The sequence below is a fragment of the Canis aureus genome, chromosome 16, assembly GCF_053574225.1.
Source record: "Canis aureus isolate CA01 chromosome 16, VMU_Caureus_v.1.0, whole genome shotgun sequence".
Classification (NCBI taxonomy): Eukaryota; Metazoa; Chordata; class Mammalia; order Carnivora; family Canidae; genus Canis; species Canis aureus.
Genome location: NC_135626.1, coordinates 8,369,277 through 8,393,626, shown reverse-complemented (window position 1 = coordinate 8,393,626; position 24,350 = coordinate 8,369,277). Strand labels below are relative to the sequence as shown.

Here is a 24,350-nt window from a genome sequence, read left to right as displayed (position 1 = left end):
ATCATGGACAACACCAACAAAAGGTCAAGCTGTGTTCCAATAAAACTTTATTTTTTTAAAGATTTATTTATTTATTTATTTATTTATTTATGATAGACATATATATATAGAGAGAGAGAGGCAGAGACACAGGAGGAGGGAGAAGCAGGCCCCATGACGGGAGCCCGTGGGACTCCAGGATTGCGCCCTGGGCCAAAGTCAGGCGCTAAACCGCTTAGCCACCCAGGGATCCCCCCAATAAAACTTTATTTACAAAAACAGGAGGCAGGTGGATTTGGGGCTGCAGTTTGCTGACCCTTGGTCTAAAGGAAAATGATACGTTACAGTAAGACGAATTCTAGCAAAAGAGGTTCACATATGCATTAGGATGGAGCAGGAGCTGGGAGGGTCCTAGCTGGGTTGTGCAGGGGAACTCCTGCTGCCTCCCTTAGCAACAGCAAGGGCCAAACATTCTGCACAACTCCAGCTTTCAGAGGCTCCCTACAGGGCAGCAGTCAGAAAAGCAGGGACTGGTACTTCTGTACCCACCAGCTGGGAGGGCCCCTGGCTGTAAGGAGTGGGTTTGGGGGCTGTCTGCAAAGCGGGAGCCTGGGCCTTATCCAGTGCTTCCACCTGCAGGCAGGTAAGCTGTGAGGGGTGGATGCAGACTACAGCATAACCCTGAGAGCAAGCTGCTTGAAAAGAAAGTCAGAGGAACAATAAGAGGATGATAATGGAGTTTCCTGTCCCCATGTTTGTAGCCACCACCAGAAAAGACACCCCCCCCATCCCCAGACAGCACATTCAGGAAGCAACAGAAATTAAAGATAAGAAACAGGGACCAAAGCATTTCCCCAGCCTCCTCCTCTGCACACTTGGGCTTATAAGCCCCATCCTGACTCCCTGGACCACACACAGGCTCAGCTCTCCCTCCACCAGGGCCTAGCCAGAGCAGGAGCCCCTGCTATCACACCTTTATCATGATCTCACTGTGCCACAGACAAGCCCAAGCCTCCAGCCCACCATATTGGCCCCAAACAGCCCGCTCATCTCATCCTCACCCCCACCAGTCTCATCTCTCCAAAACACGCGGGGTTTGCACAGCCCCACGCTGGCTGTGACATTAGGCCCGTTTCCCCGTGGATTAAACAGAGATGAACATACTATTACCTACCTCCCAGGCCCGACGTCAGGAATAAATGAGAGAAGGAACACAGCACACGTGACCCAGTGCTTGTGTGCCCTTAGAAGGTTCTTGGCCAAAGGCAACTGTCACTCTAGCTCCGCACCAGCTCATCTCTCAGGCTGCCCAGCTCCACCATCAGCCTTGCATATGGCACTCAACCCTCGGGATGCCTGTGTAAGCAGCGAAGCCTTCATCTTCCCAACCACTAGGTGCCCAGGGGCCCAGGTGCTGGCACGCCTGGCACCTCTTCCCCTCCTCCTATGACCCAGGGACCTGTCCCCACTCTGGTGCATGAAGGCTAAAGGGCCCCAATACAGAGTGCGGGCCTTCAAAACCACCAAGAGAAATCTGTTAAATGTTAAGGATCTGTTGGTGGACCCCTCCTTCACCCCCATTATGAATTCTCAGAAGACAGAGATACACTTTAACTCCCAGGAAACCGTCTTGAGATAAATAACTCCTATATTCTGTGGCTACGTTTTCAACAAGATAAAAACTGCTGTGGCTTCAGGGTTTCCCACCTCAGGGCAGCAAGCATGGGTATTCGCTGCAATCACACACTGGTGTTACAACAGGCAGCTTCAAGGAGGGGGTAATCCTAGCCCCACTTCATTGTTCATCCATAACATTCTTCAGTAACAAAAGGAACATAAGCTTGATAGAAGCTTAAAAAAAAATACAGAAAGTCGTCACAGTCGACCAGCTCCCGGGTACCCCAGCAGGTCTGCGTTTGCCAGCACAAGTCCCTACACTCAGGGCCACCTGCCTCCTGCTCCTCTGTTTTACTCTGCTTTTGTTGTCTATTTCCAAAGAGTTCGACAATGAAGGTCATAAAACGCTATTAACTAAATTCTAAACTGATGTGCTATGTGCTTAACAAAATTATAAAAATGATTCTAAGGAAAGCTTCCAGAGGGCTGCTGGCAGGCCAAGCACAGGCACGCAAAGGATGAGTCCCAGCACTGACTTTGTTTACACCCAGAGCCTTCCCAAAGGAATGACATCACTGTAAGGGCTAGAGTTGGGCTAGCAGAGGGAGGATGGCTGGGCAGGAAGTGTCAGTCTTAGCCCAGTGGAAAGCATTCCTTCCACCTCCCAAAGCCAGCGTCCTCACAAACCCACTGCTACACACATACAAGAGGGTGGAGGGACAAAAGCTGGTTCTGACAACTGCCAAAAAGCGGCCACCACCAATGCCGAAATGCAAGGCTGCCCCTTGGTGGCCTCTGGGGCGAAGCCTCGCCACCCCCTCTTGCAGGCAGTGGCTCTCTACAGACACACAAGGAAATACCACCTCAGCCACTTCCGTTTGCTCTTTTACACACAGGGACAGAAAGTTTACTTGAACAGGCTGTGGGAGGACTAGAAAAGGTGGTCACGAGGTGTGACACAAACACCGCTTGTTGTACTGGAGGTAGTGGTTACTGCCCTGCCAACCCTCCTTTCAGTGCTCAGCCTCCCCTTGCAGCCCCTGCAGCTTCCAGCTCCCAGCCTTCTCAAGGGGCCTGGAGGGGCGTCCAAGGACAGAGTTCACTCCCCATATATGCAAGGAGGTGGGGACAAATGGCCAAGCTTCCCAACCCACCCTTTCTTCTGGGCCTTGCAACAGTCTGCAGACACTGTAACAAATAGTAGCACTCAATGTTTGACACAAAAACATAAGCACTGTGGATGGGGGGAGGGGTGCGCAAAGCAGCAGCAGAGCTGTGTAACTGACAAATACATACCTACTATTCAAACACACAAATGTTACTGTGTATCCACCTATACATGCACACACATCCCTTAGTTCAATTCCCTTTGATTCAAGAAATGCTATTTAGGATGCAGGGGTGTTCTGGTTAAACAAGGCAAAAGGACTACCAGCATTTATAGCTCACTCTTCCAACATCCCCTAAAATGAAAATAAACAACAAAGGGCACCCAAAAGTCAAGGACAATTTTGGCAGACAAGGAATAGTCAGTGGAAACAGATCTCACAGACTGAAGGATCCTACAAACAGGACTGGAGAGAGCTCAGGAGGCCCTGAGAGGGGGTGGGTACTTCTTACTGGGATTTAACCATGGGAGGGTTTCTTGCAAGATCCCCTCCCACTCTGGATAAATTAAACAAGGTAAGTCTAGACTTGACTTGAGAAGCCAGGATCCAAGGGGGTGGGGGTGAGGAAAAAAGCTAAAAAAAAAAAAAAAAAAAAAAAAGCCTGGTGAAAACCTGAATCACAACTCCTAAGCAAGCCTGGGTCCCCCTCTGCCATCAGCCTCACTGCCAGGTGGCAGACAAACATACTCAGTCCCTCGCTCAGCACCCCTGGCAAAGACCAAGGAGTCTTCTCTTGTAAACCAATAGACACAAACACCTGGGGCTCCAGAAAAACAGGCAGCCTCCCTCCCACTTACCCTATAGGGAAGAGCTCCCCCACTGACCCACCCACTCAGGACCCAACCGGCTGCAGATATGCCCATGACCACAAACATCCAAAAGCCTTCAGCGAGAAGGCAGATACCAAAAACAGAGACAAATAAAAGAATCAGGAACCAAAGATTTTTAAAAAGTAAAGTAACATAAAATCAGGATTCTCAGAAAATTAAGAGAAGATACTACACCTATGCAACAGAAACAAGACTTTTTCTTTTCCAAGGGGCAATCAGAAAAAGCCCTAGGAAGTACTAAATATATGATAGGCCAAAACCCACTATTTCACATTAATCATGAGAAAAATATCAGACCAATCTCACTGGAGAGACATTCTAGAAAATACTGGGCCAGTACTCCTCAAAATTTGTCAAGGTCAACAGAAACAAGGAAAATCCGGTAACTGTCAATCTGGAGGAAACCAAGGAGGCATGGCAACTAAATGTGGTATCTTGGAACAGAAAAGCACTTACGGGGCAGCCCAGGTGGCTCGGAAACCACCTTCAGCCCAGGGCCTGATCCTGGAGACCCAAGATCGAGTCCTATGTCAGGCTCCCTGCATGGAGCCTGCTTCTCCCTCTGTGCCCTCCCCTGCCTCTCTGTCTCTCATGAATAAATAAATAAATCTTTAAAAAACAAAAGAAAAGCACTTAAGGTAAAAAAAAAAAGAGAGAGAGAGAAAAATAACCTGAATAAAGTATAGACTTCTGTTAACAACAATGTATCAGTGTTCATTACTTAGTTGGGACAAAGTATCATACTAACATTAGAACTTTGTAACAGGGGAAGCAGCAAGGTATACAGACACTTAAACTTAGTTTTCCTATAAATCCAAACTATTCTAAATGTTTTCATTTTAATTTCAACAGAAGAAATGAAAGATCAAGAAAAGCTCAGAAAAAATAACAAGGAGTTGAATGCTGGTATCCCCTCCCCCACCCCAAAATTAAAGGGTGAACCAGGAATCTAACTAGGAGTGATGGAAACGGAGGGGGAAATTTCATCAAATGAAAAAGAACATGAAAAATCCCCCAGAGGTGAGTACCCAAGCTTGCAAGGGCCCACCTAGTGCTCAGAATAATGGATACAAAAAGAACAAAGTACATTAGGGATAAAGAGAAGAACCCAAAAGCTTATGAAAGCGCCCTGCACACGGGTGCTCACACACACACACACACACACACACACACACACACAAAGTCCAGGGAGGAACAATCAGAATGGCAATGAGGTCTCAAAAGCAACAATGAGGCATTTCTGCACTTCTCACCAACATCTTTCCCCTCCCTGGATAATGATTTTCAATCTAGAGTTTAATACTCAACTGACCAAGTCAAATGTAGGAATAGAAGACAGCTGCAAAAAAAAAAAAAAAAAAAAAAAAAAAAAAAGAAGACAGCTGCAGACTCACATATGGGAGGACTAAAAACATACACCCTCTCAGAAAATTGCAGAATATACACAGATGAGAGCAATCCAACACAGAGGCAAATGTCTCCCTTCCTCCTTCCTAGAGGAAGTGATCTCGTTCTTCCCCCAGCACCCTGAGGGCTCCCCCACACCCACCTGGGTCTAAGAGAAACCCATTCCCCCTGCGGTCCCTTGGCCCAGCAAGGCTATATGACCCACCCAGACAAAGATGCCTCTTAATGACAACATGGCACACTGGACCGACCAACCAACTGGAAACCTGCCCTCCTCTGGACTTCCACATACCTGAGGCAATAATGTCCTCATTGTTTAAGGAAGCTTAAGATAGCTGCAGTTACTTGATGTTCCAACTGCCCAACTGAAACATGCATGGGATCCAGGAAACAAGGGATCCAACACAGAGGGAAGAAGCCCCAGAAATGACAACAAAAGACAGCCCAAGACGGCCTCTGTACAACAGGCAAGAGAGCAGCCTGTCCTGATGAGAGGACACAGGGCTCCAGGGGGTAAACAGACTCACAGATTAATGTATTTGGGCAATTAGAAAATTGTGTTTGGGGCAGCCTGGGTGGCTCAGCGCCGCCTTCAGCCCAGGGCGTGACCCTGGAGACCCAGGATCAAGTCCCACCTCAGGCTCCCTGAATGGAGCCTGCTTCTCCCTCTGCCTCTGTGTGTGTGTGTGTATGTGTGTGTGTGTGTGTCTCATGAATAGATAAATAAAAGCTTAAAAAAAAAAGAATGAAAGAAAATTGTGTTTGTAAAAAAAGGAGAGGATACAGGTTTTAATGCCATTCAATTTATCAATTTATATGTTTTGGTCATGTCTTCTATGTTCCACTTAAAGAACTGTGTTTTACCTGAGATCGTAAAGATATTCCATTTTCTTCTACAAGCTTTACTGTCTCATCTTTCATGGTTAGCTCTCATCATCCATGTAAACATGATTCTGGATGTGATTTGAGGCATAAGACTCATCATCCCAGTGCCTTTTTTGAAAAGGCCATCTTTTCCCTTTGTCATGTGGCACCTTTGTCATAAACTGACTACTTTGGTGAAATTGGTTTCAAGATCTCTGTTCTATTCTATCAGCCTATTGTCTATTCTTTTGAAGACAATGAGCTGTCTTCTTGACCACAGCTTTTATGAAGTCTGGAGACATCTAGTACAGTAAGTCCTTCAGCTTTGTTCTTCCTCAAGAATGCTTGGGTTATTCTTGGCTCTTTCCATTTTCATATAAATTTCAGAATCAGCTTGTCAATTTCCAAACAAAACAACAATAAAAGGAAAGCCTACTGGAATTTTGAATGGAATTACATGGAAGCCAGAGTTCAAATGCAGGAGAACTGACATCATTACAAGGCCATACTCCCCAGTGTTGGTGAGTAAGGCAAGGAAAACTCTCCCCCACTGCCAGTGGACATGCCAATTGGTAAAATCACTGGAAAACTGGCAGCTGTCTGCTGAAGTTGAACATGTGCCGACCCTGCGACCCAACCATTCCATTCTAGGTCTGTACCCAACAGCACAAGTACATCTACACATCCAGGGATGTGTGTACAAATATTAACAGCAACGCTACGTGTAAGAGCTCAAAATGGACACTAACGCAAGCCAAAAGCCTACCACCACTAGAACAAATCAATATTATATCCACATAACAGAAAATTATTCAACAATGAGTATAAACAAACACACAACTATGCAGATGAAACTCACAGGTACAATGTTGAATCAAAGCAGCATATACAAGAAGCAGAACACAGAATCATTTTATAAGGGTCACAAGGCAATCCATAATGAAAACACTGACTGGCAGGAACCTACTACACACAGAGTAACTTCAAAGGGAGGGGTGGGAATCATTGCAAGTAGAAAACACTGGGGGAAAAAATCTCTACACCTTGATGGATCAAGCCAACTCAAAATAGAAAACAGAGGATCTGATTGAGGTAGATCAGCAAACATGTTCAAAAAGTGACTATGGGGGGTGCCTGGGTGGCTCAGTGGGTTGGGCATCTGCCTTCAGCTCAGCTTGTTCCTAAAGGTCCTGGGATCCAGCCTCACATCGAGCTCTCTGTTCCGTGGAGGGCCTGCTTCTCCCTCTCCCTCTGCCTGCCACTCTGCCTACTTGTGCTCTCTTCTCTGTCAAATAAATAAATATATATATGTTTTTAAAGTGACTATGGACACCCCGCTGGTTCAGTCAGCAGAGCATATGACTCTTGATCCCTGGGTCATGAGTTCAAGCCTTGCAGTAGAATTAGAGATTACTTTAAAATCTTTACCCCCACACACTAAAAAAAGTCACAAAATATGAAACTTTAAGGAAACACCCAAATTCTGAAAAGCAAAAATCTCTGACCACAGTGCAGTAAAACAAGACATAATGAAAGCAGAAGTAAAAAATAACCTGACTGGTTGGAAAACTTAAAAATCTCTCTTAAAAATTTTTTTGAATCAAAGGGAAATTCAAAAGTATCACTGCAGAATATCTAGAAAAGAGAGAAACGAACACTACGCATCAAAACTTGTAAAACAAAGGCAAATTTGTACTCAGAACATTTAACAATCTTTTTTTTTTTTTTAAGGATTTTATTTATTGGAGAGCGAGCATGCACAGAAGCAGGGAGGAGGGTCAGAGGAAGAAGGAGAAGCAGACTCCCCACTGAGAAGGGAGGCCAATGCCAGGCTTGATCAGAGGACCTGAGATCAGGACCAGAGCTGAAGGTAGACACTTCACTAACTGAGCCACCCAGGCACCCCAGCATTTAGCAATCTAAAAACCTTAAATTTCTTAACAGTATCCAGTTCTAGAAGTTAGAAAAAAGACATGATGGGGCTGCCTGGGTATCACAGTCGGTTAAGCAATTGTGTTTTGGTTTTAGCTCAGGTCATGATCTCAGGGTCCTGGGATCAAGCCCTGGTTGGGGCTCACCACTAACAGTGGAACCTGCTTGGCATTCTCTCTCCCCCTCTGCCTCCAACCCTCTCTCCCTCTACAAAAGAAAGAAAAAAGACATGGCTAAATGCAGAGGGAAACAGAAACAGGGGGATACCTGGGTGGCTCAGCAGTTTAGCACCCACCTTCAGCTCAGGTCATGATCCTGGAGTCCCAGGATCGAGTCCCACATTGGGCTCCCTGCATGGAGTCTGCTTCTCCCTCTGCCTGTGTCTCTGTTTCTCTCTCTCTCTCTCTCTCATGAATAAAAACATAAAGATAAAAATAATAAAATAAATTTATAAAAAGAAACAATACATTTAAAAAGCCAAAAGTAACTCAATGGATTTAATGACTACATTTGAATAAAGCAGAATTAAAGATAGTTCTTTGAACCAAGAAATAAAATAGATAAACCACCAAGAGAAAGGTATGTGTATCTCATTTTACAGACAAGACACTAAGTCCAAGAGGTTCAAAGACTGGCCCAAGGTCAGTTGCCCACTACCAACAAGTTAGGGCGTTGTAACACCTAAGCTTGAACCCAGGGCAGCCTGCCATCCAGGTCTGCTCCAAAGTGCGGGCAGTCAATGGTCCCCAGAGAATGACCACGTGGTCACCAGAATACAATGCCCACAGTACTCCTGGGCTCTGCCAGTACTCCTGAGGCCATGGTGAGTGTGGGGGCCAAGTGTGGCCTGAGGTGGAGTCTGGGCAGGCACCACATCAATGAGGGAGTCTAAGAGTCCTAGGGCCCCAGAAGGTATGGCAGCTCCAGGCTCCTCATCCACAGGGGTCTGTCTTGAGTCTCCAAGCCACAGTATATGCTGGATGTTTTCTGTGATCCTTGTCATCACTCCTGACCAACTTAAACTGTTACGGGTCCTTTCTTCATGGGCCATGGGGTCAATTCCTATACACCCAGCTCTCAGGTGTCGGCTGAAGCCTACCAAGGACTCTGGCTAGAAATCTCCTAGCAATTTGCAGAATTCCTGGCCTAACTTATCTTTTGAAAATGCAGTTAATTTAACAACAACAAAAAAGACAATTTGGAGATGGGCAGTTGGATAGACATGTGACACGCAGGCCTCTCCCCCCAGGGTCAAAACTTAACAGGGACCTGGCAAATCAAAGGAATACACAACACACATACCTGTACTTCAGTTTCTCCTTCCTTTTCCACCACCAGACAGAGAGTGATAGCCAGTGAACAGCACTTTGCAAATGCCACCAAAATCTAGGTTCTTTATTGTAAAATCTGATATAGCAGAGAACAGAACTGGAGACGGCATTTTTATCGGATTGTTCTTTCTAACCAGATCAACAAAACAGTTTCCGAGGGCCACTGACAGATGCACAGAAACACATGACTAGCTCGGGTAGATGCCTGTGAACCATCAGGGCCCCAACACCAGGAGCCAGGGCGCTTGGGATGGGGCTGAGCAAAATACAGAGCTTGGCAGAAGCTCCTGCCAGGAAGAGTCAAAAATGTACCAGCTGCCCAGTCCTGGCCCCGACCACGCTCCACGAACATGTATGTGTTTTACATTTATGTGGGTTACCTTTGCAACTATTAGATGTTACAAACACACATTCAGTATGACAAATTCTTTTTTTTTTTTTTAAGATTTTATTTACTTATTCATGAGAGACAGAGAGAGAGAGAGAGAGAGAGAGGCAGAGTCACAGGCAGAGGGAGAAGCAGGCTCCCTGCAGGGAGCCCAACATGGGACTCAATCCCCGGACTCTAGGATCGCACCCTGAGCCCAAGGTACACACTCAACTGCTGAGCCACCCAGGCGTCCCTCAGTACGACAAATTCAAAAAACACTAAAGTAGGCAAAGTAAGTCAGTCCAACTCAAAAGGTCATCACAATTAACCTGAATGATATCCTTCAGGCTTTTTCTCAGCTCCCAGAAACCTAGCAGCAGCTGATGGTCTGCCAGTTTTATTGTACCAGTGTGGGAAGTTCCCCGATTACACTACAGCTCACTTTTTCTCTTGGTACAAGAAAATACACACCCATCTACCTCATCCTTTTGAATGCCTACAGAGTAGTTCACTGTTTAGCTGTGCCACATTTACCCATGCCCCCACGGATAGATACGGAAATTATTTCCAGCTGTGTACTACTGCAAATAATGCTACAACCAATATCCCCATGCATACATCGATACATGCCGGGCTAATATTTGTGGACCATCGGACATTTCTCTGAAGCATATTTCTAGTTTGTGCCCAAGGAACTAAATAAAAGGCAGGAGGAGGACCCCAGGCCCTTCCCCAGGTGAAATACACATGAGGCAGACGTCCTCTAGCAGCCAGTGCCCTGGGGATGCAGAAGACAGCCCACTTACAAGATAACAAGGCCTCATCCATCTTCCAACTGTGGCCCTCCTGAGGCCCTCCACCAGGAGGAGGCAGAAAAGAGGCAATGGTGCCTTCCTGACGAGCCCCAAAGAGACACCCTGGCAATGAACCATTCCACCTGGAGGTAATGGTGCCCTTTAATCCAAGCAAGCAAGGAAATAGTTCACCAAGCTGGCTGAATCACTGTCACAACTGCACAGAGGATTCTCCTAACTGCAGAAATGGCTGCCCTATCGCCCCCACAAGGTGGCCACAGGTGAAGGAAGAACAGGCCAAGGTCACTCTGTTCTGTGCTGTCTCACTCATCATGTCACATCAACCCAGAGCCAAGCCACAAGCACTAGGGTGTCTGCTTACACAGAGATGGTCCACCAACCACGCAGTCCCCAGAAACCCGCCTTTTTTTTCTTTGACGGAAGTAAATGAAGAAACCCAAATGTGCTGAAGGCAGGGGGGCTGAAAGGGCAAAGTGTTGGTTTAAATGATCTCCAATAAAGCCCAAGGGACTGTACCCCTCCAGAACCCATGGGCTATTGATTCCCCAAGCCTCAGATGCTACAAGAGACCTGGGAAGATTACAGTCGCTGGGCCACCAATCAGTGAAGTAACAAAAAGGAAGAACCCAAAAAGAAGGGACAAGTGTTCCCAGGGGCTCTCACAGGCATGCCAACCTTGTCATTGCAGCACAGATGAAAAGAGGAACAACGTGTGTGCACACTGGAAACACACTTTATTGACCTAGTGTTTACATGTCTCACAGAGATGTTGACGGAACTCCATTAATGGAACACTGTTCTCACAATACTCCCGGGGCCCTCCCAGCTCCATCTACACACCCCCCACGATTCCTAAAATGCCACCCCCTACCCTAAACAACTCCACATCAGTGTGTGGCCCACCTGGCCCCCCAATTCCCGTGACACCACCGAATCATACAACCTGAAGCTCTCTCTCTGCAGGGCTGCACTCACTGCTTAGATCTACTCTAAGCCATGCCCCATACAGTGTCATGACTCATCCAGGGTGGCAAAGAGCCACAATGGCCTTTTCTTTTATTCCTCAAGAGAACAAGAAAGGACCTCAATGATTATGCTGGGGAACCATAGAGAAAATAAAACATCTTGTACTTGCCTATATTTACATTAAGATATACCTATAAGGGTACCTGCTTGGCTCAATCAGTTAAGCATCTGACTCTTGATTTTGGCTCAGGTCATGATCTCAGAGTTGTGAGATGGAGCCCTGCCTGAGCCCTGTGTGGGGCTCTGCCCTGGGTATGAAGCCTGCTTAAGTTTCTCTCTCTTCCTCTCCTCTGCCCTTCCCCAACCCTCTCTCTTAAAAAAAAAAAAAATATATATATATATACACCTATAAACATTCATATGCGTAAAGCATTCCCATTAATGGAAGACAAAACTGTTCTCAAGATACCACCCATCTCTTGATCTGAAAAAGGGATAAGTGGGAAGGAAGAAATGACTCATTTCTCTACTTTGTGTATTTCTAGAGTGGATTTTTGTAACAAGCCTGTATTGTTACTGATACAGTGTTTTTAAGGTCTAGGTAAACTGAGCAATACAGAATCAATGTTTTGCACTGTTTCTGAGCTGAGTAGGGGCCACAGTCATAGCAACACACTAAGACGGGATTCATCCCCATCTGACAGGAAACCAAGGCTCAAAAGGGTAAATAGCACTTGTTCAAGCTCCTAGAGCAAGTAGATGTGAGTGAAGGGAATGAACACTCCTGTTTGCCTGATGCCCAGTCAGGAGCAGTCAGGGTTAATAGCCCAGCCAGCTGCAGAGCCTCCCTTGCACCCATCAACTGCCTGAGCACATCCATCTATATTCTTCAAGACATTTACCTGAAACTCCCCAAGAACAGAACAGACTCAGCCCAAGGCAGCAGCAAATGACCCAACGCCGCAGTGAGGTGGTATTTACCTCGGACAAAGAGAAGGATGGCAGAGTGCTCCAATGCATCTGCCCCTCAGGGAGGTCCTTGGTTAAGGTTTCTGAGCTCCTGGAGGTGATGGCAGGGGCTATCTGATTTGGGTCTAAGTCTTCTGCACAGAGCACAGGACTTCACATGCTATTAGAAACACTAACATCTAGTAAACAAATAAGCCCCAAGTGTATAAGCCTGCCTACTCCAAACCCCTAGGCCCTTGGCTAGTACTGCATCCAGGAACCATTAATAGCTACTGTTTATTGAGAGCCTGCTTGCCTTGTGCCAGGTACCTTATAAACACTTCGGCAGACGACCCATGAATCCTTCCCCAGTTCTAGGAGGAAAGCATTACTACCACATTTTGCAGACAAGAATAACAGAGACTCTGAAAGACTAAATAACCTTAAATCACCCAGCTCACAAGTGGTGGAGCCTGGGTTTGAAGTCAGTGGACCTCAAAGCCAAGGGCTACTCTCCATCAGGAAAGGAGCAGGAGGTGGCAAGGCATGAACACCTCTGCATGTGATTTGTCCCAGTTCAAGCTAACGATAATGACCCTCAAGGGCCATTCCCAATTGTACCTCCACCAGGAACTTTCTCTCACCAGAGCACAAATCCTTCCCAACGTGGCCTGATGAAATACCATCCGGGCATTTTCAGGGGTTTCAACTCTGCTGTTGCTTCACCCAGGAGGTGTGATTTCTGGGAATAATCAGATGAGGAAAGAAAGGCCCTAGAGGTGGAGTGGTTCAGTAGGCTGAGTGGTTCAGCAGATCTGGATGACAGCTATTATCAGGAAATGCAATAGAGGGTTGGCCTCCAAGTAAGTTCCACCCAGTAAGAAATATTAACAGCAACAAAACCACCAAACGCTGCAAAATGGGAGCCTCAGAAACCTCCAGAGACTAGGCCCCAGTGTGTAAAGCCTGGAAGAAAACATCTGTGCCAAGAGGCTACCTGTGCCTCTCTCCACAACCCAATTCTGGCCTTCCCCCAGGGAGATGCCCAGAACAACTCCTGCGTTGGCCACTTCTGTACTGCAAGACCACAGTGAACACTGCTTCCATAAGAAAACCTAAGATCCTTCACGGACTATAGCAAGCCCAGAACACTAACTGCTTCTGATTTGGGAAGTGTGCTCATCTAAAAGGCTATTCATTTAGTAAAGTCGACACAGTCCAGAAACACCCACTCTCGTATACTATTGTTTATAAATTGACACCATTTTTTGAAGAGGAATTTAGCAGGATTCTTACCCAAATGCTATTCAACTGGAAGAGTCCACGCTGAAGAAACACATGCTATTATACAAATTATATGTTTCTCAAGAAAAATTTGGCAGAATTTTAGCAAAATTGTATAATATCCAAAAATTAGAAATAGCCCAAATGTCCGCCAATAGGAAAGAGGTTAAATCAAGTATATCCACAAAATACCCTCTGCAGTCGCTAAAAAAGATGATGTAATACATCTGTATGGACTGTCACAGAGCATACCAAGACATTTTATTAAGAGCAAAGGGAAGCATGCTCTTAAGAATATAAATGCGTGTGTAGGGATAATGAGCACCACTTTTCTTTTTTCTGGAAGGAATGACAAGAAACTTCTCATTGTGGTTTCTCCTCAGAGAAACTGGAGAAGAGCATGTTACAGCTTAAGTTTTCTAACTACTTTTTTTATTTTTTCAAGATATTATTTATTTATTTGTTTATTTATTTATTTATTTGAGAGAGACAGCATGAGCAGAAAGGGAGGAGCAGCAGGGAGGGAGAAGCAGACTCCTCACTGAGCAGGGAGCCTGACGAGAGAGTTAATCCCAGGACCCTGAGATCAATGACTTGAGAGGAAGACAGATGCTTCACCAACTGAGCCACCCAGGCGCCCCTCCAACTACTTCATTTTAAAAAATCAACTGGAAAAAAAATAAAATAAAATAAAAAATCAACTGGAAATACCTGGGTGGTATTATAAACTATTTTTGGTTTTTTTCCTTCATGTACTTGTAGATTTCTAACAACTTAATCTTAAAAAACACAGAAAATGTGATAGATCTGTATATATTAATACAAAAAAATTCTCTTTTGACACATTTAAAAATGCATGTTGTGGTACAAGAAAAAGTAGTGTGATCCTTTTTTTTTTTTTTTTTTTTTGTGATCCCATTTTTGTTTTTTAAAAGCCTACCTACAAAGGGCTGTATTTATACATGCATTCAGAGTCTGGGAGGAGAAACACACCGAATTGTAAACAGTAGTTACTGCCTGGGAAGCTGGAGGGAAGAGCTTTCATTTTTCTTCATACGCTTGCTTTTCTTTTTTTAAATGAGTATGTATACTTTTGCAATTAATTTTATATCAGAAAAAAAATTCCACTTTCTGCTTGAGGACAAGGTCTCCACTGTCCCCAGCTACTTCGGAACACTCAGCCCATTCACCACTAGGGCAGGTCAGCCAGGCGGCAGTGACAGGACCCCTCCCAGACAGGACGATGTTTCCCTACCGCCCAGGACAGAGCGGTTCTTGAAGCTCTGGACTGTATGTAAACAACACCTGCCTAAAAAAGCTCTGGAAGACACAAAGGAGCCGTGGAAAGAGTGCCGGGATGACCTCCTTTTTCCAATTGGTCCTGCAGCAATGCATGCCATCATTCTACAAAAAGACATGATCTCGAAAGCACGGTGGGAAAGTCACCCCCGGCTTCCCAGGGCCAAAATCCTACCTACCCTCCCCCAGGCTGGCGACCGGCCACAGCAGAGTACTCACATAACAGGTTCACATCCAAAGGGCTCTGACGCTCCGGAAAGCAGGCTGACCCACAAGCTTTCTACTGCAGCCCACACATTTCTGATTCCGACTTAGAAACACACTCTTAAGGACGCCTGGGTGGCTCAGCAGTAGAGCGTCTGCCTTTGGCTCAGGACTGATCCTGGTCTCCAAGGATCAAGTCCCACACTGGGCTCCCTGCAAGGCACCTGCTTCTCCCTCTCCCTGTGTCTCTGCCTCTCTCTCTCTCTTATGAATAAATAAACAAAATACTAAAAAGAAAAGAAAAGAAACACTTTTTTTTAAAGATCTCCCTATTTTATTTTATTTTTTTAAAGATTTTATTTATTTATTCATGACAGAAAAAGAGACAGGCAGAGGGAGAAACAGGCTCTGTGCAGGGAGCCTGACGTGGGACTCAACCCCGGGGTCTCCAGGATCACACCCTGGGCTGAAGGCAGCTCTAAACTGCTGGGCCACTGGGGCTGCCCCAAGAAACACATTTTTAATACTTCAGGGCTTGGCATACTGTTTACAATGGGTGCTTCTTTTTTTTTTTTTTTTTTTTAAGTTTTTGGGGTTTTTTTAAGCAATCTCTACACCCAACGTGGAGTTCAAACTCACAAGGCTAAGATCCAGAATCACATTTCCACCAACTGAGTCAGCCAGGTAAGGTACCCCAACAGGTGTTGATTCCAAGTCTGCTACATTTTTCCAGAATGCCCTCCCTGACTACCCCACACCCAGGCTGAGTTGGCCTTGGCTCCTCAGTGCACTTCCACGAGAACCTCTTTGGCAGCTCCACCCCTCCTGCATGTGGGCACCCTCCCTGGTCAGACACAGAGCACAGAGACCAAGGGAAGCAACAGAATTCTGCTTCATGGCCCACACTCTCTCACTTGCTCCACTGGGGAAAATGTGCCAGTCAATACACAGGCAAAACTGCATTTATGCGTTGTCATTCACTGAGAGACGAACGGATAAACACAGTATGATGTGTGGAACGCAACGTGGAATATTATTCACCAGAAAAAGGAATGGCGTGCTAAGGCCTACTATAGCATGGATGAACTTGGAAACATTATGCTCAGTGAGATAAGCCAGACACTAAAGGGCAAATATTATATGACTCCACTTACATAAAGACAGACAGACAGCAGACAGTGGTTGCCAGGGGCTGAGGAAAAAGCAATGAGGAGTCAGTGCTTCATGGTACAGAGTTTCAGTTTGGGAAGGGGATATATTTCTGGAGCTGGGTGGCGGTTGCACAACACTGTGAATGTACTTAATGCCACTCAATCCATACACTAAAGATGGCTAAAATGATTAACCTTATGTATATTTTACCACAATAAAATATTTTTTAAAAGCATATCTAAGATAAAGTTGTGAAATCAGGGGCACCTGGGCGGCTCAGTGGTTGAGCATCTGCCTTTGGCTCAGGTTGTGATCCCAGGGTCCTGGGATCAAGCCTTGCATTGGGCTCCCTGCTCAGAGCCTGCTTCTCCTTCTCCCTCTCCCTCCGCCTGCCACCTGCCTATTTGTCTGCTCTCTCTCTGTGTCAAATAAATAAATAAATAAATAAATAAATAAATAAATAAATAAATAAAATCTTTTTAAAAATAAAATAACAATAAAGTTGTGAAATCAGGAGCGCCTGGGTGACTCAGCCAGTTGGGCATGTGACTCTTGGTTTCAGCTCAGGTCATGATCTCAGGGTTGTGAGACTGAGCCCTGCGACAGGCTCTGCACTCCACACAGACGCAGAGTCAGCTTCAGATTCTCTCTCCCTCTCCCTCCCAACTCTACCTCTCTCTCAAATAAATAAATACAATCTAAAGTTGTGAAAAGAACCACAAGTAACAGAGGCAAGGAAATAATCATGGGAGGGTGACGACAAAGTCAGGTTGAGAAGGTCCCACAGGTCTCTTCAAGGAGGTGCTTGCCTTCTCCCCACGGGACCATGAGCTCCCGAGGAAGGCAAGCATGACCTTCACATCTCTGTGTCCCCAGAACAATAAATGTTTAAGTAAAGACACTTGTTCAGACTCAACTCCATACATGGAGTAAGGCCCCAAGCTTCACTAGCAGAGGGCTAAGCCAGGACCGAGATACTCAGAACTTAGTGGCCCAGGAAGGAAGCCACCTGCCTAAAGTCAGAAGTGACAAGGCTGAAGGCAAAAACCCGTACGGTGCCACACAGAACTAAGGGAGGAGCCTGTGTTCTCTCTGCCCTGGAAATGCCACTTGGAGGCATTAATCAGCAACGTACACCAAGATTTACATGTGAGAAGACACCCTAAAAATCTCTTTACAAGAGGGAAAAGTGGGTAACAACAATCAAATATCTATCAGAGGACTAAATAAATCATGGCATGCCATACAAAGAAAGCAATTACACAACCATTAAAATACATTTTCAGGGTGCCTGGCTGGCTCACTTGGCAGAGCATGCGACTCTCGATCTTGGGGATCAGGAGTTCAAGCCCCACGTTGGGCATAGAGCTTACTTAAAAATAATAATAAATTTAAAAATGCTCTCAGTAATTTAGGAAATACACTACAACATTAAGAACTATCAACTGGGGGATCCCTGGGTGGCGCAGCGATTTAGCGTCTGCCTTTGGCCCAGGGTGCAATCCTGGAGACCCGGGATCGAATCCCACGTCGGGTTCCCAGTGCATGGAGCCTGCTTCTCCCTCTGCCTATGTCTCTGCCTCTCTCTCTCTCTGTGTGACTATCATAAAATAAATAAATAAATAAATAAATAAATAAATAAATAAATAACTATCAACTGCGAAGGATATATGGAATATTTTTCTAATTCTGAAAAAACACACACATAATCAAAGGAAATACACTAGCATTTACTGTCGTTCTCTCTGGATGGCAAGGTTCCAGATTATTTGTATTTTTATCCTTATTCTTTTCAGTATTTTCCTTTTTTTTTCTTCAGCAAAAATATTACCTTTATGAACAGGGAAAAATGTGCTTACAGGACCTTCCTCGCACAGTGTCCGGCACATAGCACAGGCCCAAGGAGTATCTGTTGCATGACAGTGACTTACTTCTGAAATCAATAAACAGCGCTTTCTCAACAGCACCAAGAGGAAAAGGCCAATGGTTTTCTTGGAGAAGAGGAAGAAAAGATACAGAGCAGAGCTACAAAACCAGCTGCAGAGGTGGGAGTGGAAGGAAGTCCTCCCAGAGACAATGTGAAGGACCGCCAGCAACTTAGCCAGCAACTTAAGATAGACCTCCTTCTGCCCACAGACACCTCCCTCTGCAGGCAGAGCTTTACAAGCTGGCTCCAGCATCTTACGGCAGCTACCTGGCCCCAAGCTCAGGCCACACGGAAACAAAATCAACAAGTACAGCTAAAAACAACACTCAACCAAGACTTCTGGCTCAAGTCACCAAGGCAAGCCTCCCTCCTAGAGCAGAGATTTCCCACAGGCCAGCCACAGAGAGAGAGAGAGACAATGATCTCTGTATCACCGTTGGCAGAGCCGGGGTCTTAGAGCTCCCAGGTGAGGTGGCCTGGTCCAAATGGCACCTTTTAAGCCTAAAAGCTGGTCATAAACAATTTTATTTCATCAGAAATCTAACCATCTCTCTCATTGCTCTCTCTCCTGAGCACCACAGCCAATGCTTTTATTCCTTTGTCCAAATGACAGACCAAAGGTTCCTAAAAGTCTACAAGCCACCCCCCCCCCCGCCAATGGGACTTTCTTAAGAAAGAAATTGAGTTATGACTTGAAAAGCAGACAGTCTAGTTAGCTCTGAACAAGCCATGAGATTTCAGAGCACAAAGCCCAATAGATCTCTGCTGAAAATTTTATTTTTCAAGGGGAGCGTGTTGCTTTAAAATCCAGTGTAGACAGGCCCCATTTAATACCTACTTAACCATAACAAAATATATATACACTTGATAGTAGAGAAACTTCATTATCAAATTCAGAAATAACATGCATTGGCCCACCTGGCCTACTCTGGTTTGAAACTGAAACCAACATAGAAATGATCAATCTTAAATGGTAGAATAATGAGACATAACCAGCATACAGCCATTAGCAACATGAGTCAGTACTTTGTGCAAGCCAAAAAAAAAAAAAAAATCTTTAAAGTACAATAAAATAATCCTTCTTGAAAAAAGAGAACTGAAATTTAAAAGTGGTTGGGGGATGGTGAACAGGCATAACAAAAATCCCTTGGCCAGACCAGGCAAGCAGACCCAGACCAGGCAAGCAGACCGTGCTGGAACAAGTTCGGACTTGCCATTCCTGAAATTCCACTCTCCCAGGGTTTTCTGGCTCTCCCTTCCCAAGCTCTTTACCCATTTGGGCTCCAAGGAGACTAGAGAGGACCTAGGCTGCTGTAGGCAGCACCCTCTCCCACAGTAGCCTGAAACAAGGTCCCTCCATGCAGCCTTGGAGAACTGAAAATTCACAGGTAAACCAACAGCTTGCTGGATAGGGCAGTGCATTCATCTCCTTCCCTAACCAGCTAACAAACAGTCCAGAGCCAGACCCGGCCAGAGTGAGATCAGATAGAAAAGATAGGCCGAGAGGAGGGAAGCTGGGAAAACTGAAAGAGTGGCATGACCCGGCTAAGATGTCTCAGTTCCACAGCCAGTGGACCTGGAGGAGGTTCCAAGGAGGTTTAAAAAAATAGAACACAACAAAACCAAGATGGTCGTGGGAATGCCAAAATGTACCAAAACAAAAGCCTAGTAGTGTGCAGAATCACTATCAGCCCAAGCAGAATGTGTCCAGGGCCATTTACAACAAGCTACAGGTGTGGCCCAGAGCTAACCTGGGTCTCAAGCCCTCACCTTGTGACCAAGACTGGGGTCAGTTTCCCCTGTATTAGCCTCGTCCTTCCTGTGCTCTCCAATAAACACCCTGAGCAGCCTAGCTCTCCGTGGCCATTCAAGTGCTTCAGGCAGGGAATAGTAGTCGTGATACAAAAATACTAGTTAGGGATTGAAGATGGGGTGGGGAAGTCACAGTGCCATCAACCAGGAGAACAGGAGAAAAAGATCAGGAATTTGGAGCAAGAACCAGAAAATAAGGCAACCGGCAAAAACAACCTACATTTCCATCACCCTCCTATGGAAAGAAGCAGTTTGCTACAAACTGAATGTGAAGCTCACAAGAGCCCCAACAATACCCAAGTAAGGCATTAATTATTCCCATTTCACAGATGCAGGAGTTGCAGCTTAGAGACTCGCATAAAACCAAAATCCAGGCTCCAGGAGACACTTGCCCAAACAAGCTCCACAGGAGATTATTTGCCATTCCCAAAGGAGAGCAGTCATCCTCAAAAGGCAGGAGTCCCCAGCCTCTGTTTGTTGTTCTCAGTATCTTCCACTGTTCTAGATCTGCCTTAAACCAAGCAGTAGATGTGCCCTGGAAGGGACAAGCACCAAAGACCCAAGGATGGTGACTTACTGCCACACAGGCCAGTTCTGGGGGCTCGAGAGGCTAACTCTCTCCCATACCTGCCTCCCCCAGAGGCCCAGCACTGAATGAGCAAGTGCCCAGAGATGTTCCATCATGCCTCAGCCCAGCACCTGTGGCTTCCACCAGTTGGATCGGGCCAACCCAACGGGTGGCATTGCAGTGGCTCAATTCCATTCCACGGCATGATAGCAGTTACAGAAACAGCAGAGCAAGAAACAACTATTAAACACTAACTGCATGCCACGCTCTTCTTCTAGGTCTTTCACCGTCGCCCTAACCCTGTAAGGTGGACGATGCGCTATTGATACCAGTGAAGGCTCTCTGAACCCTAGATGTCCCTGGCAGAAGCAGGACTCACACCCCACAGCCTGGGCCTCCCCAGTCCCTTACAGCACACAGCGCTCACTGTACACAGACAAGGCTAAAAAGGCTGCAGATGGATTTGGAGAAACCGTGCTACGACTTCAAACAGATGGTTGCAAAAACCAAACTGGATCACGTATAAAACCACATAAAATGCATACAAAATCTGAAGGGGGTTAAAAAAAAATTAAAAATCTCTGGGCCAATTTAACTAACCATCCTGGAAACCAAAGGCTTCTAAAGGTCTCTGCCTGGCAGCCATTTAGCAAATGACACAGTCGGGGGAGCCTCCCCAGTCCCTGTTCTCCCCACTTCCCCCAAGCTAACTAACCATTCCCTTGAAAAACACCTCCTCTTCTGGCCTAAAGGTGGGCTCGGACCTCCCACGACATTGAGAAAGCGAGGGAGTAAAAAGAAAACCGCCCTCCCATGCTGTGTAGACAGATCCACTCCGGAGGCCCACGGTTTCAATAGTGCTGCTTCTCACTTAGGAGAAGGGGGGGAAAGAAAAGAGACGAGGGGAGGAAAACAGACACACACACGCACACACACCCCATCTGGCAAGGCCCGAGCAGCGACATCCTGTTTATTATTTAACATTCTCGGCAGCAGAGCGTTAAGGATCGGGAAAATAGCCCGTCGCTCCCGCACGGAAGCCGCGGCGGCTGCGAGCCCCGGCCCCGGCCCCGGCCCCGGCCCCGGCCCCTGCTCCGGCCGCGGGATTCCCGCTCGGGGTGGTGCCGGGCAGGTCGGCCCCGGGAGCCGGGGGGCGCGGGAAGGCCGCTCGGTGCCCTCCAGGGCGGCGGGGCGGGAGGGGAGGGGAGGGGAGGGGGGGGGAGGGGAGGGGAGGGGAGGGGAGGGGAGGGGAGGGATGCGCCCCGGCCAGGCCCCCCCGGCGCCCCCGCCCCGGCCCCGGCCCCCGCCCCGCCCCCCCGCCCCGGCCGCGCGGCGCCGCTCAACAATGGCGAGCCCGGCCCGGCCGCCCGCCCCCGCCCCCGCCCCCGCCCCGCCCGGCCCCGCGGCCCTCGGCCTGCCCGGGGCCCACGGCGGCGGCGCTCGAGGACGGAGGGCGCCGGGCCCGGCTCACCGCGGTCGGGCAGCCGCCCCGAGACAAAGCCCGGCCGGGCCGCGCCGCCTCCATCTTCGCGCCCGCCCGCCGCCCGCCGCCCCGGCCCGGCCCGGCCCGCCCCCGCCCCGCGCCCGCGCCCCCGCCCCGCCCGCCGCCCCGGCCCACCTGGTCTGGTTCCGCGGGCGCGACTGGGCCGGGCGATGGCGGTCGGGCGGCGGCCGGGCGCGGAGGCGGCGGGATGGCGGCGGATTGCGCGGCGGCGGCGCGGCTGCTCGCTCGCTCCCTCGCTCCCTCGCTCCCTCCCTCCCTCCCTCCCTCCCCGGGCTCGCTCGGCGCTCGCTCGCTCGCTCGCTGGAGCCTCCGAGCCTGTGTCTCGCCGCTCGCCTCCCTCTCGCGCTCCGCTCCCCGCTCCCCGCCCCCCGCCTGCCGCCGCCCCCGCCTCCTCCCGCCTCCTCCTCCCGCCGCCGCCCGCAGCCGCGCCTCGGCCCGCGCAGCGCCCCCTGCCGCGCCGCCCGGCCCGAGGGGGGAGGGGAGGGGGAGGGGGAGGGGGTCCCGGAGCGGCCGGGAGAGGGGGGCTGGGGGGGATGGGGTCCCGGGACGGGAGGGGGGAGGGGGTCCCGGGAGGGGGGAGGGGGGAGGGGAGGGGCCAGGAGAGGGGGGAGATGGGGCCCGGGGAGGGGCGGGGAGGGGGCGGGGCCGAGAGGGGGGGCTGGGGTCGCTGGGAGGCGGAGGGGGAGGGGCCGGGAGAAGGGAGGGGACTGGAGCGCGGGAGGGGCGGGGCCGGGCCGAGGGAGGGAAGGGGGCTGGGGTCCCGGGGACACGTGGGGGGAGGGGCACGAGAGGAGGGGCTGGGGTCCGGAGAGGGGCACGAAAGAAGTGGGGGCTGGGGTCCCGGGGAGACGGGAGTGGAGGAGAGAGAAAGGGGGCCGAGGTCCCAGGGAGACTCCAGGGAAAGGGCACGGGAGAAGGGGGGGCTGGGGTTCCGGGAAGGGGAAGGGGGTTCGTGGAGCGGGGGAGGTTGGGGGGGCCGGAATTGGGGCTGGGGAGACTGGGGGAGGGAGCGGGGAGAAGGAGGTCTGGGAAGCGGGTGGAGCACGGGACTGGGGCCCGGGGAAGGGGTCCTTGGGACGGGGAAAGGGAGGAGGCCCGGGGAGGGGGTTGGGGCCAGACGGGGAGAGGGGGGTGAGTGGTCCGGAAGAAGGGGGGCTGGGCTAGAGGGGGGCCTGGGGCGGTGAGGCCCTGACGGAAGGAGCGCGGAGAAGGGGGCGCGAGCCCGGATCCCCGCCCCCTCCCCTCTCAGAACTGCCGCGCCTCCTGACTGACAGCGAGCCTGGATTTTGTTCTGCGATGTGCACGGGGAGAGGAAACAGAAACAATACATTGTTAACTCAAAAGCAAGGTTGTTGCACGATGAAGATACTTTATCCGTTTTTTGTCAAATGAGAAATAATAAAGCAGCCGTCTTCGGTGTATTTGTGTGAATGCAAAACAAAGGGTCTGGGGGGAGGCACTCCGCTCTTGGTCACCTCTGCAGGCTGAGGTCTGGGGACCCAAGGAGAATTCTCCCTTTTTATTTTCGAAAGATTGGCAATTAGAAAAACAAACGATTTGCAAAAGCAAAACAACAAAAAGAAATGTAGCTGGGCCCCGGAATCCAAATCACCAGCCTCTTGTCTCTGGCACTTGTTCACCTACAGTTTACGCAAGAGCCACAGGCCATACCCTGTGTGCCATGGTTTGGAGCGGTGTGTCTCATTTTATCCAGCCCTGGGGCAGATGTTATTTTTCCGATTCACAGGGACTCTGAGGGGTTAAGTAACTTGCCCAAGGCCACACAGCAAGACCCTGGAGGGAGGTCGACAGGCTTCAGCCCAATAACAAGGATAAGGGTTCCCAGGGCTGCAGGGCACAGTGCCTGGCACACAGTAGGCGCTATGTAAGTATGGGCTGGTTTGTTGAAAGGAGGATTGAGTGGCTCTTCGAGGCTGGTGGGTAGAGACTTGCCAAGAGTAGGGTTTTTATCTTTTTTAATTACCTGACAAGGGAAAACAGAAGATGAAAACCTTGGGTCTTGAGTGCTCTGGGAAGACAGGAGGCTGTATTACAGACCCCAAAGAGGGTAAAAGTCAACAACAGCTCTGCTCCCCAGGCAGGTCTGGAAGGGGAGTGACGACGCCCTCTGGGGACGGGAGGGCTGCTAGGTTCCAGGGAGTTCCAGGGCAGCGGCAGCGGACGCTTCACTCTAGCAAAACCCGAGGATCTGGCTGCATCCGGATCCCTTCCCCCGGGTTCAGGAAACACTTTTCTTTCTGCACTTCCCTGGGGTGACGACAGCAGCAACCATGCTCGGTACTGGTACCGTTTAACTGAGCACCTTTTCTGGGCCAGCCGTGTTGTTGAGCATTTTACAAGAGGTAACTCAC

At 48.7% G+C, this 24,350-nt stretch overlaps 1 protein-coding gene across 8 annotated transcripts in view; it reads right to left on the bottom strand.

The window, feature by feature from the left end:
- PRRC2B (proline rich coiled-coil 2B) overlaps positions 1-22,249 on the bottom strand; it is a 92,781-nt gene extending 70,532 nt beyond the window's left edge. For all 8 annotated transcript variants that reach the window (XM_077851112.1, XM_077851116.1, XM_077851113.1 and 5 more), the window contains exon 1: positions 22,093-22,249. The gene's annotated coding sequence lies outside the window, so the exon portion shown is untranslated. The remainder of the gene's footprint in view (positions 1-22,092) is intronic.
- Between the last annotated feature and the right edge of the window lie 2,101 nt (positions 22,250-24,350).